Below are 18,889 nucleotides of genomic sequence, written 5' to 3' on the forward strand. Positions count from 1 at the left end.
GGCCTGGTAATTGTGGACGAAAGAAACGCTGCAGCAGGTGCTTCAAAAGCACAATAAACTTTCAAACACGGCGCCCCCAGGAAGCCAGCACCCAGTGAGTGGGTCGCACCGCACTAAAACCGGCCCTGTCTGGGTGAGCTCGAAAATAAAGGGCAGATGAGGTCAAGGGCGGGGCCGCCAAAGCGTCCTAATGTGTACATTGTATTGGTCACAGTGGGGGCAGGCGGGTGGCCTCCTCACTAAATGAGGTGTAAATCACTGCACAGCAGGGCCCATCAGAGGTAGCCGGGTTTTTGTGCCGATTGATTGCTCCTCCAGTGCACCACGGCTCCTCCAGTGTTGCTGGGCAGGTCCCTGCCCACAGATACAGTGGGGAAGGGGGAGGGGGTCCTGGCAACTGCAGAGGCCTTCCTCGCTATGCAGCACACCGGCCTGGATGATGCTGTAGTATTTCTTTTAAGCTCAGAGCATTCCTGCCGTCCCGGGACGCATTTTTGAAACGAAGAAGTAGGGGAACGGACTTTGTTAAATTAAATAAGTAGGGTCACGCCGTGCCCCTCCGTTCCCGCCCACTTCGATCACTGGGTTTGCTAGAGGCATTTATATAATGCAGATACAGCAACAAGGGCAATGAAGCCCTGTACTCTCTCCATCTCTCTCAAACAGCAACCACAATAAGCATAGTCTTGTATATGCGACTATCAGCCTCATTGAACGCTCGGCGGCCTGGGGTTCAGGCAGGTAGATAGTGGGCAAACACGAGGACAGGTCGCACAACGGACTTGGTGTTAATTTGTTATACGGTCGGATTCTTCACTCGCCACCTTCTCTTTCTGGCACGTGCTCTATCGGTCTCCAAAACCTCTGACATCCAACCAGTTCTGTGGGGGTACTACAGCAAAATGAGCAAGGAGGAATTCAAAACTACTTACAGCTCTGGGGACTGTGCTGGCAAAACGCAGGACTGCGAAACACTGGGTTTTCCTCAATACAGCGGAAGTGACTAAATGGAGAAAAAAAAGAAAGATTTATTTGAATGGGCCATTGCCGATGAGCAACATATCAAGAGGACATATGAAGATGAAGAACTTACAGAGGACCTTGCAGAGTGGAACAAAACAATAGGCTGGCCTGAAAGGTGAGGGCAGTGACTTTGGGATTGGAGAACCCCAAAAGATGTACGAATTGCTCAGAATATTGTGATCGGCTAGAAATGGAGTTAAGTTGGCCTGTCCTGAAAATGGTATAATATGGCTTTGAGAAGCGCAGCAGTCTGTGTTGTACGTGCACTGTACCATTTGTCATGTGTAACACAGCTTTAATAAACAGACTAATAAAAAATAAAAATAAACTTCTTACAGCACCCTCAGAAAATATCTATGAAATGCCACTGGCCCAGAATTCCTACTGACAAGTGCACACAATGGCATCGCCAACACATTCAACAGCAGAGCACATATAATACACGGACAACATGGTAAAAAGGGCTCAGATATTATTACAAGTGGTTCAATGGAGCCATGGCCAAACTGAAACATCAATGGCGTAGCCTAAAGCACTGAAGGGGTTGTCGGAAACAGACTTTAACAGGGAAAAAGTTAGAAGCCTCACTAGAGGTGAAGAGATGGTATGGGCACTCAAACACTTGTCCTAACGTTCACTCTGTCCTTGTCAATTTAGTGGAATAATTTAAGTTCTTAGATTTTAGGCTCTCAGGAGCTACTGCCCCTCTCCAGCCCTCATACCCCTGCCCCTCACATCATGTTTCTGACTCACACAACAGAGAGAAGCACTCTAAAGGACTTACAGAGAAAGGCAGGAGGGGGCTGTGGAGAATCAAGAGAGGAAGGACATATTAGCAAACACAGGGCAATCAGGTATTTTTGCAGCAGCCCGCTCTATAAACATGTCACCTGTTTTAGCTTTAGCGACACTCACGTTATGAACCCCGAGAGGCAGAGTGGATGATCCAGGATTAGAACCCATGACTCTGCAGGCGCTCAAAGACTTAGATGCACTAGTTCACAAAGCTGCTGCACCGATATTTTAGAAAACAAAGAATATACTTTCAGAAAGGAAGTATTTAATGAACTCCTCCCCCCACCATATTGAGACTTACATTTTTGCCAGAATTTCATATTTTGTTCTCGTTCTATTATTTATATAACATGGATTTTTTGCATTGCAGTGTTCGGTTGCCCTTCCAAGTGCGCGGAGGTCTTTGCGACAGTGGCACCTAGGAATGCTAAGTTCTATTTCTTTAAAGACTGCCTGAAAAGAGGGAGGAGCTTAAACCCGCCTATTACCATACGCACTCTTGTACCCCAAACTAGTTGGACTGCTGCTGGAAGGGATTAGGAAAAATGCAGCAGATCCACAGACAAAAGCACCACAACTTTTAATAAAGCAGCAGGGGCTGCAAAGCCCCAAATCACAGTGGTGGAAAGAATAAGAAGAGGATGCCCTTTCCCAATGAGGCACCAACTGCGGTGTAGATTCCCTTCACTGGGTTAACCATCGCCTTTTCACTGAGAAGTCCTAAAGAGCAAGTCATATAGCACACGGATCAAAGCACACAGATGAAAAAAAATTATGGCAATCGCTCAAGCTGAGCTGCGTTCAGTATGAGGAGGCAGGTAATGCAGTGATGTTGGCGGGAAAGATTGATGTCCACATAGACATTATCAGTCCAGAACAACAGGCTCGGCTTGAAGGTGACCTTCAAGGGCGGCATTTATGACATTCTGCAGTAGAAATGGAAAAAAGGTAAGGAAGAAATAAACAGAAAAGATGCTGAGACAAGGCATCATAACAAGAGTAGAGGCCTTGTTCTTCGGTCAGTCTGCTGTGCGCAAAGGCCCCCACTATCAATTTCTTAGAATCTGTAACTCTAAGAATCCTGGGAACACTGATGATCTGCACTCTAGTTGCTGTAAGAAGCTGAAATCTCAAGGATGTGTTAAATGTGTGGAACATGATATTAATTTGAAAGCGGGAGCAATCACTGTAATACAAACTGGGTAAAACACAAAGTTAGACCTGTTCCGCTCAGCGTGTGACATGAGTTGAAAGAATTATTGAATGCTATGAGAAATGGTTTTACTGAAACCACCAATTTGTCAGAATGAGATGCAGCGTATGTTTTAGCTAAAATCAGGCAGTATAGGTCTATGAGCTGATTTACTTTCAATAAACAATATTGTCATTGATTGCCAAGAACACAAGAGATTTTAATGGCTAGTAGAAGATCAACTTGTTGTTTCCATAATAGACTGTAAATCAGCTTATCATCAAGTGTCTTTGTAGAAACAGTCACAAGATTTGACAACTTTTGGAATACTCTTTGACGCTTTTAAATATTTAAGGCCACTTTCTGGCTTGGCAACCGTTGACAGTGTTTTTCAAAAACTTAAGGATGCATTTTTTAAAGACATCAAGAAGTCAATGTATTCCAGAATGATATTTTGATGTTTGCTAAGAATAATGAAGAGCATAATATAATTCTGGAACGTATACTTAATATTTTGTGTGAAAGCAATAGGACTGTTTCAAAGGGTAGAGTGAACATTTTAGTTAAAGACTAGCTGAGGACATCAACCCAAACAATGTAATTGATGCCATAATAAATGCTCCCCCGCCTCAGTGAATAAGATTCTCTAAGATATTTTTCAGGCCTAAGTGAATATTATGCAAAATTTGTTCAAGGGTATGATATTGCTGTTGAACCTTTGAGACATCTTGTACGCAAGAGAGAAACACTTCTGTGAACAAAAGAACAGGATGAAGAATTTCAAAATAATAAGGGCACGATAAGGTCTGAACCTTTCACCATTCAATGGTAGAGATAAGTGCTCTATAATTGCTGACCATTGTTCCATTGTGTTAGGAGCCGTGTCAACACAATTGCAGAAAAACAGGTAACACACTATTGCTTTCATTACAAACACCCTCAAAGATGCAGACAAACATTACAGCATCATTGAAACAAAGCGTTGTGGGTGTGCAAGGCTATTGAAAAGTTTAAAACTATTCTTTTAGGTCAATCATTTTGACCTAATTACTGATAATATGTCACTTTTGCGTCTCATGAGTGGTAATGGTACTGGATTAGCCTTGTCGAGATTTGTTCGGTTACTGTCTACATTGCAAAAATACCTATTTTGATATTAAATATATTCCAGGCAGCAAAGGCTTCAGGGCAGACTGCTTTTTATGATTACCTATAGGCAGTGACTCGGACCCCAGTGACGATTAGGAACTTGAGTGTGTCGTTACTACTGTGGATGCATCTCTTTCGCTGTAGGACACACTGGTGAAGATGAATGGATGAAAGCATGCAAGCGTGCTGCTGTGTTGAGGGAAGCTTAGAAATATGTAGTTAATGGTTGGCCACCAGTCAGAAACTTGCCTAAATCGATTGTCCCTTTTCAACAAATTTCTTCGGAATTATCCATAAAAAATTGTATTTTAACCAGGCAAGGATTATTTGTTCCACCAAAGAGTTCGAAGAACAAAATACTTTAAATTGCACATAGTTGGCTTCCTTGTATTAGGGCCGGACTAGCCGTAGCAGGTATCGAGTGTTTCCCCGGTGGGCCGCAAGGGTGGGGTCCGGTTTCGGACCCCTGGGGTGTCGTTTTTGTTACCAGGTGCCAGTTTTGCAGCAGAGCTGCAATATCGGCCCCCTGTAACAAAAACAGCTACATGTTTTATGCACCCCCACCCCGCGCGGCTGGCCCGATTCAATTGCCTGGGACAGTTTGTGTTCCCTGTCCGGCCCTCGCTGGTATGTCAGGAACAATGAAACTTTTATGTGTGACCTAGCATGGACGCTTGTGTGGAACAGTTTATTGGTAGATGTCCACAGTGTTTATCACCTGACAAACATTGGTAGATCAGCAAAACTAAGTCTGGTTTTAATCCCTTTGCTGCAAAGCCTTGGCTCGAAGTTGAAATTGACCTTAACCTTTTAATGTCTTTCCATGGAATATAAGATTTTTAATTTTAATTTACTGATCATTATTCGAAATGCATGTGCAGATGTGTTTTCAAAAGGAGGAGTACTTCACATATTGGTCTCTGATAAAGGTACTCATTTCACGTTTAAAAAGTGTTGAAATTCTTAAGATAATATAGCATAAAACACGAAAGGACATCTTTGTATTTTCCTGCAGAGAATGGTTTAGTTGAAATAACCAATGAGTTTTTTCAAGGAGGGTATACAAACAGCTCAAGCCTCTAACATGTATGTTCCAAGAGAGAACATTTTAAGTTATTTAAATACTCTGCATATGGTCACAGGTTTTCCATCACTTTTTGGCAAAAACTAAATTTACACCTCAGTGGTCAGATAAAGAAAATGATTATTGCTATTTACATGGCATAATAGAGGATCATGCCAGTACTGATGTATGTGCGTGTTTTGAACAGATTAAAAACATGTAAAACACAGGAATTTAAGGTGGGGTATTATTGGAGGAAATATTGGAGCGCGTTTCTCACACTGCTGTTTAGTAAAAAGATTGAAGGCGGTAGAACAAAGGAGCTGTTGTAAAAGTCAAACCTTTTCAGAAGAAATTGATTGAAGGAAGAGAAAGGAACTGTTTGGGAAGAGATTATGCATTGTGGGTTCCACAGTGTAATTGTGGCTCTACAAGTGTTTCGCGGAATGTTGTGCATGTTTAGAATTAACATACCAAATTATTGATGTCACACAACAGTCCATCACTGGAATGGCATTTCATTCTACAATTTACATTTCATATCAGATTTCTTTATCAAAATGACGGTTCTTTGTGTACTCGTAAAATCCTCCATAAAAACTATCATTACTACATTACTTTATACATTTCCTATGTTAAAGTGCCATCGTGTAGTTCATTCAAAATGTGCTGTTTTTACTTTAATTATTCTTCATAATTATTGTGTAAAATTGAAATGGAATTAAAATTATTTATCCCAAGTCAAAATACACCTAGTAAATCAAATAATTAATAGTGAAAGTTATTACAGGTTACTATAAGGTAATAAACCACACGAAGTTTCCATTCCTAAGTCTTACTAACATGTTCAACATTGATTTTTAAGGAATTACAATTAACAATCTCACCATTCTCAGGTCTCACAGCACTGTCGGAAAAATAAACTAACAGTGAAATCAGATTACTGGTCATTACAAACTACCCTTTATATCTGGGGGGGGGGGGTAGGAGAGTAGGATCTGCTTCTTATAGTTACCCCCACTTTTTGCTGATGTTTCACAGTTTTTTTACTTTAGTCTGGCTGGGCCCCTGCTAACCACGGCCCCAGCCTAGCTGCTTCCTTTCTAAAATGATTGCATGTACTTTAGGTACACTCCAGATTGGATTCTGGGGCACCCTTATAAGTCCCTAGTATATGGAAATGCTATGTACCCATGGCATAGGTACCCCAGGGGCTGCAGCATGTATTGTGCCAACCCTAGGAAGCCATTTTAAATGACACAATAGGTCTGCTACAGCAGGCTGTGTAAGGTGGTGTATGCACCCCTTACTGAGATATAGGTTCACTATATCTCTACATATCAGTCACCCCTATGGCAGGTCTTATCAATCCTCAAGGCAGGGTGCTGGGTTTTATGTGAGAGGGTGCCCATGCATGAGCAGAGCCCCTCTGCAGCATTCGGAACCTTTATTCCTGGGTTGTTTGTGATGCAGCTAGACCATATACTCTTAAGTGCATTATAACCTCACGGTAAATGCTAACTTTGGAATGGCTGCACGGAAACATGTAGTGTTTGGTATCAAACACCTTGGAATCCTACCCCCACACCAGTAACTGGTCTGGGAGGTATGATTCCACCCTACTAGAGGGAGAAATATGACAGCACCGGTATACCCGGTACCAGCTTTGCAAGCCCTGGCATCACAAAATGGATGCTGCCAGCCACAGATACGAGTCTGCCTTCCTGCTGCTGACCGAAACTCCGAAAGGGGAGGCCTGGACAATAGGTTTCTTGTCACAGGGAGGTGTGACCACCTCCCAGACAGGCTTTAGTGTATTGGGGCTGGGTGGGTGGGTGCACTCCAAGAGTGCTTCGAAGTCTGCACTGGGGGCACATTTGGTGTCCGTGTGCATAGTCCAGCTCAAACCGGTTGCAGAGGCTACCAGCCCCTGCTCTGGCGCAAAACTAGACAAAGGATATGGGTGTAGCCACCCCTCTGTTCAGACCCTCCCATAGGTGGGTCTCCAGAGTTTGTCCCACCCCTTCCTTGGGTATAAAGTAGGAACCCCTGACTACAGAACTTTAGATATTACCTGGACGAAACTGCTACAAAAACCAGAACTTCGACGATCTACATTGAACTAGATGACTGAAGAATCTCCCTTAGAGTAAAGGAGTTACTCCCCTGCTTGGCAGGCACCAAAGACGCATCAGTCCGGTTTGCATCTCTGAAGCTCCTGAGAAGAATATTGCAACACAGGAGTTGTTTTCCAGTGGTCTCTGAGGTCGATGTGTGTGCTCAGCAAGTCTGAGGCCTGTATCCCTCGTGGAGACCGTGCAACCCGAACCCCTGGACACCACAACCATTTGCAGCAGCATATGCTTTTTGGCGATCCCTGAGGCTGTGCTTTGGGCTACTTGTAGTCCAGACCCCGAGCAGTGATTCCACCTAAGATTACTGGCCTACACTCATCGAGTGACCCGTGGGCTCGTATTTAGTGATTCCTCTCGAGGTCCCTTCGCGTTCCCTCGTTTGTCGACTTGTGGGTCCCTCAGAAGGGTACTTTAACTTTCAACGGGCTTACCTGGTTTCTCCAGATGTGCCCTGACTCTCCATCGCTTGGGGAGTCTACAGGACCTTGCTGGTCCACACGAAGCCATTTTCTCTCACTGCGTGGGTTGCCGTTGCCAAGGCTTGTTGGTCTCCAATCCGGACACCGACCCCCCAGCACTCGACATCCTTCGTGGGACAGCTCGCCTGCAGACTGTGGTCATCGTCGACGCCTCCTGGTCCTTGTGGCAGTGGAGTCGAGCTTTACCTCTTCGCACCTGAAACACCCAACATCGGTGGGCATTCATCTATCGTGCCCCTGGTCACTGGAAAGTGACCCAGACTCAGTCCCCCCTGCTTTCAGGTTCTTCACATCTTCGATCCAGGCTTGGATCACCCCGGACACTTCTCCTTTCCATGGCAGCAGCACTTTGCAGCACATCGCCACTGAAATCAACGACGATTCCCGACACCATTTGACACCCATGCACCCGGCTTCCCTGGGTGAGGTAACACGAGTACTCCGGTGCTCGCGTGGGTGCTGGCCCTAGAACCCTCTAAGTCTAAAGGGGTTTGCTCAAAGTCCTCTCCTAAGTGTCCTTATTCTTTAGGATTCCAACCGCGACTTTCCTATTCAATTATACAGGGCTCGCGGCTGTGTTCTCACACTGCACACGCCCCCCCCGGGGGTCTCCTGTGTCACTGCCTGGGGTGGTTCCTTGGGGTCCCAGTGATTCTACATGTTCTAGGCACTGTGTTTAGTCAAGTCATCGTTCTTATACCACTTTCTTAATATATGGTTTGGTCTCCCCCTGGGGCCCATTGTATATTGTGCTATTTACTGTTGTTTTATAACTGTGTAATTGTGTGCCTTGCTCTCTAACTTCATAAAGAGGTTAGTAGAGAGTGTTTAGAAATAAATACATACATTTAATATATATACCTGGTGTGGTTCTCCTTTCATTTAGTCATTCAGGAGGTTATAATCTGGTAAACCAAGCTCCTTTACACTCCTTCAAGACTTAGCCTGAAGGCTGCTCTCAATAGCTACCACTAGGATAGCTTTCAATAAAGGTTGTCTTAAACCTAATCAATAAGGGTTGTTTGGACTGGTGCAGGGTGCCCACTAGAACAAGTGGACAGCATATACCAGGCCAACTTCTCACAGGGGGCACTCATAATTTATCTTTGTTTCTACTAGGAGGATGAACTTTACAAATTGGGTTGATAAACCAGCAGAGTTCCCAGAAAGGCAAGTTATAATTGCTTGGTGACATGTTCTGACTTTATTTTCATTGAGGGTAGATTTTAACATTGCTTTTCTCTCCTGTAGCAATCGAGGACAAATGCATACAATATGCAATAATGATTCATTATAAAAGCCACATAGCCTACAACTATCTGTTTACCAATTTTGTTCCATTTGTCTTCCATTTCTTGCGAGACTGAAAGTTCCAATGCTGCGCAGAGATCAGTTTCATTCTGGACTTCTCACTTGACAGCATTTGCACCTCTTGCTCCTGCATCCACTTAGCTTCATGGGCTTATGTTGTTTGATTTTTCTTCTTCCAATAAAGCACACTTTTCTGAAACAATGGCGTCTTGGAATACAACAATGGTGTAAGGCCACACAACATGGAGCAATCAGTGTATTCCAGTCAATGGCAGGAGAATACAAATACAGTCTGCCTGTGCAGTTGAGACCTGAGAGAGTGAGGCAGAGGGGGAAAGAGAGAGAGAGAGAGGCAGAAGGGAGGCAGAAGGGGCCAGAGAGAGAAAGGGGAGTATAGAAAGGGAGTGGGAGGGAGAAAGAGAGAGTGTGAGTGTCAGTCTGGCCTATGATCAGTTGATGAGAAGATAAGTGCAGTGACAAGGAGTGTTCTTCATCACAGACCCAAAAGATGGAGGACTACTACAGGTAAGTAGACTCCATCACAAGAGCCAAACTTACATAAGACTAACTCATGCCAAGAAAGACTGAAATTCTATCAAAAGAAATCACTGAATAGATCTATTTTTTAAAATAAGGTGATCCATTTTTTTTTTTTTTAAATATTTTTTATTGATTTTTCCCCCAACCATCATAGCATGAATGCAGCATTACATACAATAGCCTCCCCAACGCGGGCCAGGCCATTGAAGACATTACAGAAAAAGGTAAGTCCGCATCACTTTCTTCCCTAACTCCCCCACCCCGCCCCCACTCTACCCCCACCCCCCCTTGTCAGTGTGCCCGCAGCAGACCCCTCCCCTGTGAAATATAGAGCACCCCAAGGAACAAGAAGGCTGCACTCTAAATTAGACAAGGAACCCCCGCGGTGCTCTCAAAAGGCCCAAAGGCTACATACCGCCATTCACGCACACACTTAAAATGAGTTGATCCATACAGTAGAAAAAAGATTTTGCTGAATATTAAGTGTAAATGGCGTGTGCTGTCCATTCATTTCTTGTTTCTTTTTCCACTGTGACCCGTAGCTTATCTGTTGGGTCTCATGTCGAGTATGCTGATTAGTCTCTAATCTAATGAAGTTTCTTTTGCTGATGGCAGCTTCTGGTAGCTTGTCCCTTGCGCTGTATTTCCTCTAGGTTTGGGTTTTAAGTGTTTTTACATTGCCGTTCTTTCACTTTATATCTTTAGAGGCTTAATTTCGTTGTGATTAATTTCACTTTTACCGCCGATGGTGCGCCACGGCGTGTGATGTTGGAGGTATTAATTTCTCCGGTGCGAGTTGATCATATATGAGTAAGTCACTCACTCTTAGGTTTTTTATGAATCCTTTATTTATTTTGTGGATCTTTATAATGACACCTCATAATTCTTTGTAGGTGTCACTCACCCCACCCTCAATTGGAGCCTATCTGCCCCTGCGCCATCTGACGCCAAGTCAACTTCGACTATATGTCCACTTTTGAATATGGTAAATATAGCGATCCCTTCCGTAATGAGTCCCTTTCACTTTTCCTGGTGGGACCCGTAATTCTTTTTAACACTGACTTAATATCATTGTAGGTGCCATTCCTCCGTTTTACACCATCACCCTTGTCCTGAAGAAGACCCCGTTAGTAAGGAGCCAACTAACCTACCCATGTCTTGGGGTCGAAACGTAGACAATATGACATTGCCAGTACTCTCAACAGTGTAATTTACACTGTGTTCTTCTGTTTCGTACATGGTCTTTGTAAACAATCTTCTTTCAAACTAATGAACTTCGTCTGGATTTTGTGGCTTATAAATTGTTTTGCCTTACAATTAAGTTGTGACAGTTTGATATAATTTATATGTCACTTCCCCCTTTTACCTCACCTGAATTCACTACCCCCTTCCTTCCTATGGCACCCCGCACTGTTTGACAAATGTCTAATCTATTTATAAAAATGTGTATCTTGCCAACGTGTGATTAAATAACACTTTGACATCATCTTTTTGTATCCTTTGATATCGATTCTGTGTTAGCTCTGAAAAAGTTTGTACATTCTGGGACCATCTGTCCCTTATACTGTCCATTCATAAAAGCCTAATTCCCAGGGGTTTCCTCTCCTCAGTACAATCATCCTCTAAACAAAGTAAACGTGTCAGCAAACACACCTTATAACAAGCATTTACAATGCAATGGTCTCTCCTTTTGCATAAGTTGGAGCTATTGGTATTGTAAATGACAAACTTTTTTATTTATGGGTTGGTTTTGAAAACAGATAAATAAATGGCATAGTCATTTACAATGCCAATAGCTTTAGCTCTCGCAAAGGCGAGACCTATTGCATCTATACACACACACACCGAGCCCCACACACACAATCCTTTGGTGAATATGTAGTGTTGGAAGGGGTCCACAGGGGGCACAGCGGTGGGGAAACAAGTGGGACAGAGGGCAAAAGAGGCACAAAAGGGGAAAAAACGAGTGGCGCAGAAGGGCACAGAAAAACGAGAGGAACAGAGGGCAGAAAGGCACAAAAAACGAGTGGCTCAGAGGGCAGAAGGGCACAAAAAACGAGTGGAACAGAGGGAACAAACAACGAGAGGAGCAGAGGGCAGAAAGGCACAAAAATAAAAAGAGAAAAACGAGTGGAACAGAGGACAGAAAGGCACAAAAAAAAGTGGAAAACGAGTGGCACAGAGGGCAGAAAGGCACAAAAACGAGTGGCACAGAGGGCAGAAAGGCACAAAAGACGAGAGGAGCAGAGGGCAGAAAGGCACAAAAAAAAGAGTGGAATAGAGGGCAGAAGGGCACAAAAACGAGAGGGGCAGAAAGGAACAAAAAAAGAGGGAAAACGAGTGGAACAGAGGACAGAAAGGCACAAAAAAAAGAGGGAAAACGAGTGGCACAGAGGGCAGAAAGGCACAAAAACGAGTGGCACAGAGGGCAGAAGGCCACAAAAACGAGAGGAGCAGAGGGCAGAAAGGAACAAAAAAAAGAGGGAAAACGAGTGGAACAGAGGACAGAAATGCACAAAAAAGAGGGAAAAACGAGTGGCACAGAGGGCAGAAAGGCACAAAAACGAGTGGCACAGAGGGCAGAAGGGCACAAAAGAGCCACACACCGACCCACACACACACAATCATTTGGTGAATATGTAGTGTTGGAAGGGGTCCACAGCGGCGGGGAAACCAGTGGGACAGAGGGCAAAAGGGGCACAAAAGGGAAAGAAATGAGGGGCACAAAAAAAACGAGAGGAACAGAGGGCAGAAAGGCACAAAACACGAGGGAAAAACGATTGGCACAGAGGGCAGAAGGGCACAAAAAAACGAGTGGAACAGAGGGCAGAAAAAACGAGAGGAGCAGAGGGCAGAAAGGCACAAAAACGAGTGGCGCAGAAGGGCACAAAAGACGAGAGGAGCAGAGGGCAGAAAGGCACAAATAACCTGCCTCGGTGAGGAATCTAGCTGGGCGTGCGGGGGATGGTCCTCTTGGTCTCCGGATGAAGCTGAAGCGCCAGTTACAGGACATGCAGCCGGACCCCTACTCCGCGGCCCTGTAGAATACAGCGCGTGCTAGAGATGCCATGAGCGAAAGACTCGCCACGGCGTGCGCGCAACACTCAGGCGGCTAGTGATTGGCCCACGCCTGCTGCCGGGGTCTTGCAATTGGACTGTAGAGTCACACGTGACCAGGGGGAGTCACGCGCTTCCCGGGAACCCGCAGGTAGCAGGAAAGAAGCATGGAGGGTGCGGGGCAGCGGAAGCAGGAGCGGAGGGGGTGAAGAGCATCACCGAGAAGGGCAGACCAACAGCAAGTGAGTGCAAGGGAAACAGAAAATGATATTTTGGGAGGGTGAAAGGGACCTGCCGCCAACGGGACTATTGTTGCCGGGAGACAGACCTGGGCACGAGCCGATTCTGGTCCGGGCACACTGTGAAGCGCGTTCACAGACCAGAATCGGCTCGTGCCCGGACCAGAATCGGCTCGTGCCCAAGTCTGTCTCCCTTGAGAGGCATCACGGCAACAATAGTTTCTCGTTGGCGGCAGCGCTTCGCGCTGCAACGCCAGCGAGACCTAAAAAGCAAGAAAAGCTCCTTTCCCCAAGCTGACGAGCATGTTTATGTAAAACAAACCTTCTGGCTTATTCATTTCATTCTTCCTGTGGACATAGTTTGCTACAAGCCTGGTCTTCTTTTCTCTCAACTCTTTCTTTAAGAAGTTGCTACTTAATATTTCACTCAACCAATGAAAACCCTGCAGTATTCTTTATTATTGTACGGAACGTAAATAGTATGTTCGATTGCTCATAGGCAGTGGCATCATGACAGTGCATTAAGACGGATCACTAGACACAATCAGAGGTGCCTATTTTAGAAAGAGACATGCCTTTCGTTGACAGTGGAAAATAATTCTTCGTCCTCTTTTGTTGATGGGGAGCTCCCTTGGGCTACACTTACAAAAAGTTACTGCTGGAGGGCTTGTGTACATAAAGAATAGTGGACATCCAGTAAGCTACCAGGTTGGGACATGATAGATGGATTATTATAAAATGTATTAACAGTTACAATAAATAAACCATATAAACCTTTATCAAAATGGTGGACAAGTTTTATGGAGACACAAAATGCCTTGTGAACACCTTACACACTCCTATAAAACTTTAACACTGAAATGTCCTAGCTGGCCAGAGATGACAGAACTGTTGATTCCAGCATTGTTTGATTACTATCACCCTGAGGATGTACACATTTACGAGGAGATTTTGCATGTGTTGTTCCAATTTTTTTTGGCTATCCAGTCTTGACAAAAACTGGTCTGGGGTAGTTAGGGGAAATGCACACAGTTGACTGACTTTTCGTCCAGTGTAGGGATCGTCAAGTTCCTATGTAATATTTAGTCATGTGTGATGACCGAGGCTTTAGAGATCCAGCCATTCTGATTGTCCTAAATCTGTCTGAGGTGCATTTTACATCCGCGCTGAGACCTTATAGAGGCTGCCTGCTGAGAGGACGATTGTGCGCATATTGTGTACTCAGACAACAACTTGAAGGGTGCCCCCCCCCGCAGCGCCTGCCTAAGTGTGGAAAGTACTGATAATTCTGCAGCCATGACCACCCTGAGGGGTGGTCCGTGATTAACTGGAAGCGCTTGTTGGGAAAAGCAGGTGCAGCGTTACGGAGTCCCGCAGTGGGCAAAGAATGTCATACTTGGGCTTCTTTTTCATGGGCAGGGCTGTTTCTAGGTGTTTTGCCGCCCTAGCTGAGAATTGAAAAATGCCACCCCCTCCCTTATACTACCATCATTCTCTCCCCGTCATTCAGGCTAGAAGAATTAATGCATTAGATATTCCTAAACTCGTGTTTTTTGCCGCCCTCCCCCTTTTGCCGCCCTAGGCGGCCGCCCAGTACTTAATTTGAGCCGGAGCTTTGCAGTGCTAAGCACCGGCACTTAATTGGCTTCCGGTGCTTGGCACCGGCACCTAATTTTCAACACCACACTCATGGCAGTCTGCCAGATGGTGGCGCTGCTCATGTTTTTTAGAGATGAGCTGTATAACAGTTGCTTAGGAAAACAATATATATTTTAAAATTACTAATACCTGCCTCCCCAGCCATTCCTTTAGCTTTGGTGACCTGGAATAATCTGAACTGTCACATTTACATGCGAGAGAGATGGTTAGTAGTTGTTTTGGCAGAGATAACAGGGGTGACGGGTGGTGCAAGCTGCAGTGGCCTCCTGGTCAGAGTCCTGGCACTTAGTATTTTACAAATTAAGCACTGCGGCCGCCTAGTCTTGCCTAATGGTAGAAACGGCCCTGTTCATGGGGCAAGCCAACACCACAATTCAGAGAAAAGGGGTGTGGACAATTTAATAAAAACCCAAATTAAGATGACGCTTGAGTCTTTCCTGTGATGAAAGTTCCTGTTTGAATCATATATAAATGAGGCAATCACGTAAAACGCTTCCCAAAGTATTCATTCACTATTTTTCCTTGCAGTCAGCATCCTCTTGATTCTGTTTTTGAACCTGTTTTTCTTCTTTGCAATTTAATTAACTTTTTTGATCTTCTTGTAAATTCTTTGGCTTGGCTCTTTTCTTTTCCCTGATGACAGAAAGAGTTTAGACCTTGTCCTATCCACTGCTACATTCCTTTTCATTTTCAATCAAGAACTACCAGTTTGCCAATAAGGTATTTTAACCTTGTGTTTATTTTCCTTCTCCTGGGACCCCCTTAAGAAGAGGTACAACACCTTTCACTTGTGTGATTAAATTCAGGAAGGCACCGTGGCAATGAAAAGTAGTTGCCCTTTCCTCGGGCAATAAAGATCGAAACTTGTGAGATCTTTGGCAGGTTCAATTCTTGACAGTGTTAACACAGCTTAGATCTAGATACTGACTATATGCCAGGTTGGTTAAAGGGTTCACAGTACATCAGTTCCCAACACTCAGTCCAGCGTAACTTTATAAACACAGAAACTGGAGGTTGGCCATTCTCCCAAGAGTACAGTTGAAATACAATACAACTAAAACCCATATACACCTTTGTAAATAACAAGCAGATTAAATAAACATATTTGATTATTTCAAAAAGAATGCTGGAGTGGACTTCACTTGCAACAGTGTCTGATCTAATCATTGTAGAATGGTTACTGTAAACTTGAATTTGAGAAGCGCTTAGAGCAGTAATACATTGAGGAGAGTCCTTTCCAAACAAGCAAAGTGTCAATACAAAGATGTGAGCGCTAAACAAATCGATGTGGTCCCTGCAGAGTGCTGAACAAGCAAGATCAAGTGAAGCACTGTATAAAATCAATTCCCAAAATTGGCTTCAGATCAAAGGAGATTACAAAAGTCACCTATTATGGCGGACATCAACAGATGATGAAAAAGAGTTGGCAAAGCTAAAATGCCAGGCTTGCATTTTGAATTCCAAATTAATTGAACATTTGTAAATTCCTGCTGCAGTGTGAAAAGATAAAAATACAATCGTTTTCTGTATACAATGCATCTATCGGAAACATAATATAATGTGTTATAATTCAGTGTTCGTTTGAGATGTAAAATGGTTCCTTGTGCATTGCAATGCAACACACCTTAGGAGGAAGCATGATACACCAAACACCAAATGGCATGAGGAGAGAACACTTCTCTGGGTGGAGCCTAAGACCACTTTATGAATATTTTTACGAATTGGTAACAATAAGTCATGCATGACAACTGCGCTGTCAAGTCAGACCTTAGAATACAGATTAAGGAGTGGTTAGGATAGGAAGGTTCAATCTACATCACATGGAATGTATTTTACCTAACATGATTTTTTTTCCTTTCGTGTAAACATGACCATACTCATGAAAAGGTTCCAGTTACTTTGAATAGCTGGGACATATTATGGCAGTGCACATAAGGTTCTCGCTCTAGAAATCAGGGCTGGCCAAGAGTTCAGTTCCCCCGGAATCCCCCATTTGGTGTAAGGCATATCCCCCTCTCATCAATTTGATGCTGAATGTGTCTGTGTGACTCCGACCCCCCTCTATTGTATTCTATGTCACTATAATGTGTGTTAATGACCCTCTTACGAAAGAACAGAAAATAACAATTTTCCCCTTACACAGCAAAAATATTCTTCCACTTAGCCTCACAGTGAACATATTCTTATTGAACTCCGCCGGGGTGCTTACACAGCATGAAAACACTTCCATAAATGCTCACTTACCATTATCGCAGTGCTCACAATGCATTAGACACTTGCACGGTTTCTTTCCTATGTCAATATTCAATTAGCAGCACAACAAAAATCCTTGAATGGACTATAACTCATCCGTTGCTTCTATTTAAACTACTTTCAACCGCCACGCTTTATGAAAAGACATTCTATAATTGCACACCAACTTGCCCATATTCTGCCCACACCCTTCAGATTTAAACAGGTCCTTCTAAAGGCCACTTGTGTGTGCTGTGCAAAGACCATCACATGTCGGATGCTAATGGCTGTTTCATGAGCAGACCTCCATACTGTGTCTGGATGTTTATTGATCAGCTTCTCTCTTAGTGAGTAGAAGGGGTACTTTTAAATTCCCTTTTTTTGGAAACATCGATAACCAGCAAAATATGCCAATGAATTTAGTGTGCACTGCTCGTTGTGGTGGCTGTGCACTGTTGTACAGTTCAAGCCCCTATTACCCCGTCCCTCCTCTCCTTGCCCTGCTCCTCCAGACTGATGAGCACCCCTACACACTACTGCATGGGACTAGCCCAGTTTTTTCAACATAAGCTAGAGTTTTTCATCATAATCACTGTTAGAAATGGGGTCTCTAGTTGGCAGAGGTATGATTCCTGTCCATGTAGGGACCACCACTCTAGTCGAGGTCAGTGAGTTACATTCCCAAAATAAACCTGGGCTCACCCTCTGGCAGCTTGGCACAGAGCAGTCAGGCTTAACTTAAGAGGCTATGTATAAAGTATTTGGGCAGCACTTATTACAGTAAAACTCTGAAACACCACACAAAAATAATACATACCTGGTTAGAACAACAGAGCTTGATTTATTGAAATAAACAGGACCAAAACTACCCAAATCCAATAAATAGAACAGGAGTTATAAATTTTAAAAGATTATCTTGAACTCTAGTGCTTAAAAGTCAATAGCGCTTAGGGGTTACTTGATCAAATCTGAAATTTCAAGTCGACCGTGGTGGAGCATGGGTCAGATACAGAAGCTACATAGGCCCTGCTGAAACAGTACCTTCACGGAGAACAAGCGTTGACGTCAAGGAGAGGCTGTGACTAGTGGAGAAGGCGATGGGTCATCGATTCCATGGATTCTAGGCAATGCATTGGTGCAGAGTTGTGCAGTCAGGCCCCTGCGTTGTTGTCAAGCTTCGATGATGAAGGTAATGAATTGTTGTCGTGCTTCGGAGATGAAGGTGCGGCGTCGGCATCAAAGGAAGATGTGTCAGTTCCGACCAGCGTAAAGTTGGGACTGCGTGGGATTTAGCAGTACAGCACAGGAAAACCCACTTCCTAGGGCCCAGGACTGGATTGCACCACTTGGCAGGGTAGGACTCACCGCTGGCAAAGTCCATAATACAGCAGAACAGAAGGCAAGCAGTCAAGTCCTTTGAGTCACTCTTTGTTCAAGTGGTGAAAGTCCAGTCCTTCTCACCCAAGCAGAGAGAGAACCAGGCAGGGCAGCACAGCAGAAAAACAGTTCTTCCAGGGCAGCAGGCCCACAGAGTAGCAGTCCTTCAGCAGCACAGCAGTCCTTCTTCCTGGCAGAGTATTCATAGGTCCAAAAGTGTACTGTTTTGGCAGGGTCAGAGCCCCAGTACTCATACCTAGTTGTGCCTTTGAAGTGGGGGTGACTTCAAAGAAGGACCTTGATGAGCACAGGTTCCCCTTCCATCTCAGACCTGGCACCAGAATATAAATAGGGGAAAATCAGCCCTTTGTGTGGTAAACAGGACACTGCCTATTCAGGTGCATCAGATTCCTCTCCCTGCCCAGGAAGAGCAATCAGAATTCAGATTAGTTCTCAGTCACATCCACTCTTCCTGTGTTTGTGACTGTCTAGAGGGAATGCACAAAGTGTAACTGTTACCCCACCCAGACGTGCATTAAAGACAGGCTGCAAGGCAAACAGTGCAGTAGGAGCAGAGAAAAAATGTCCACTTTCTAAAAGTGGCATTTCTAAAATAGTAATGTTAAATCCAACTTTAC

At 44.2% G+C, this 18,889-nt stretch overlaps 1 protein-coding gene across 4 annotated transcripts in view; it reads right to left on the minus strand.

The window, feature by feature from the left end:
- The window catches only part of LOC146857026 (uncharacterized), a 352,541-nt gene that overhangs the window by 207,494 nt on the left and 126,158 nt on the right, over positions 1–18,889 (minus strand). For 2 of the 4 annotated variants that reach the window (XM_085647517.1, XM_085647516.1), the window contains exon 2: positions 933–1,003. The exons of the other annotated variants lie outside the window; for them this stretch is intronic. The gene's annotated coding sequence lies outside the window, so the exon portion shown is untranslated. The remainder of the gene's footprint in view (positions 1–932; positions 1,004–18,889) is intronic. 4 annotated transcript variants of the gene reach the window in all.

The sequence above is a fragment of the Triturus cristatus genome, chromosome 3_2 (genome assembly GCF_964204655.1).
Source record: "Triturus cristatus chromosome 3_2, aTriCri1.1, whole genome shotgun sequence".
NCBI classification, from domain to species: Eukaryota; Metazoa; Chordata; class Amphibia; order Caudata; family Salamandridae; genus Triturus; species Triturus cristatus.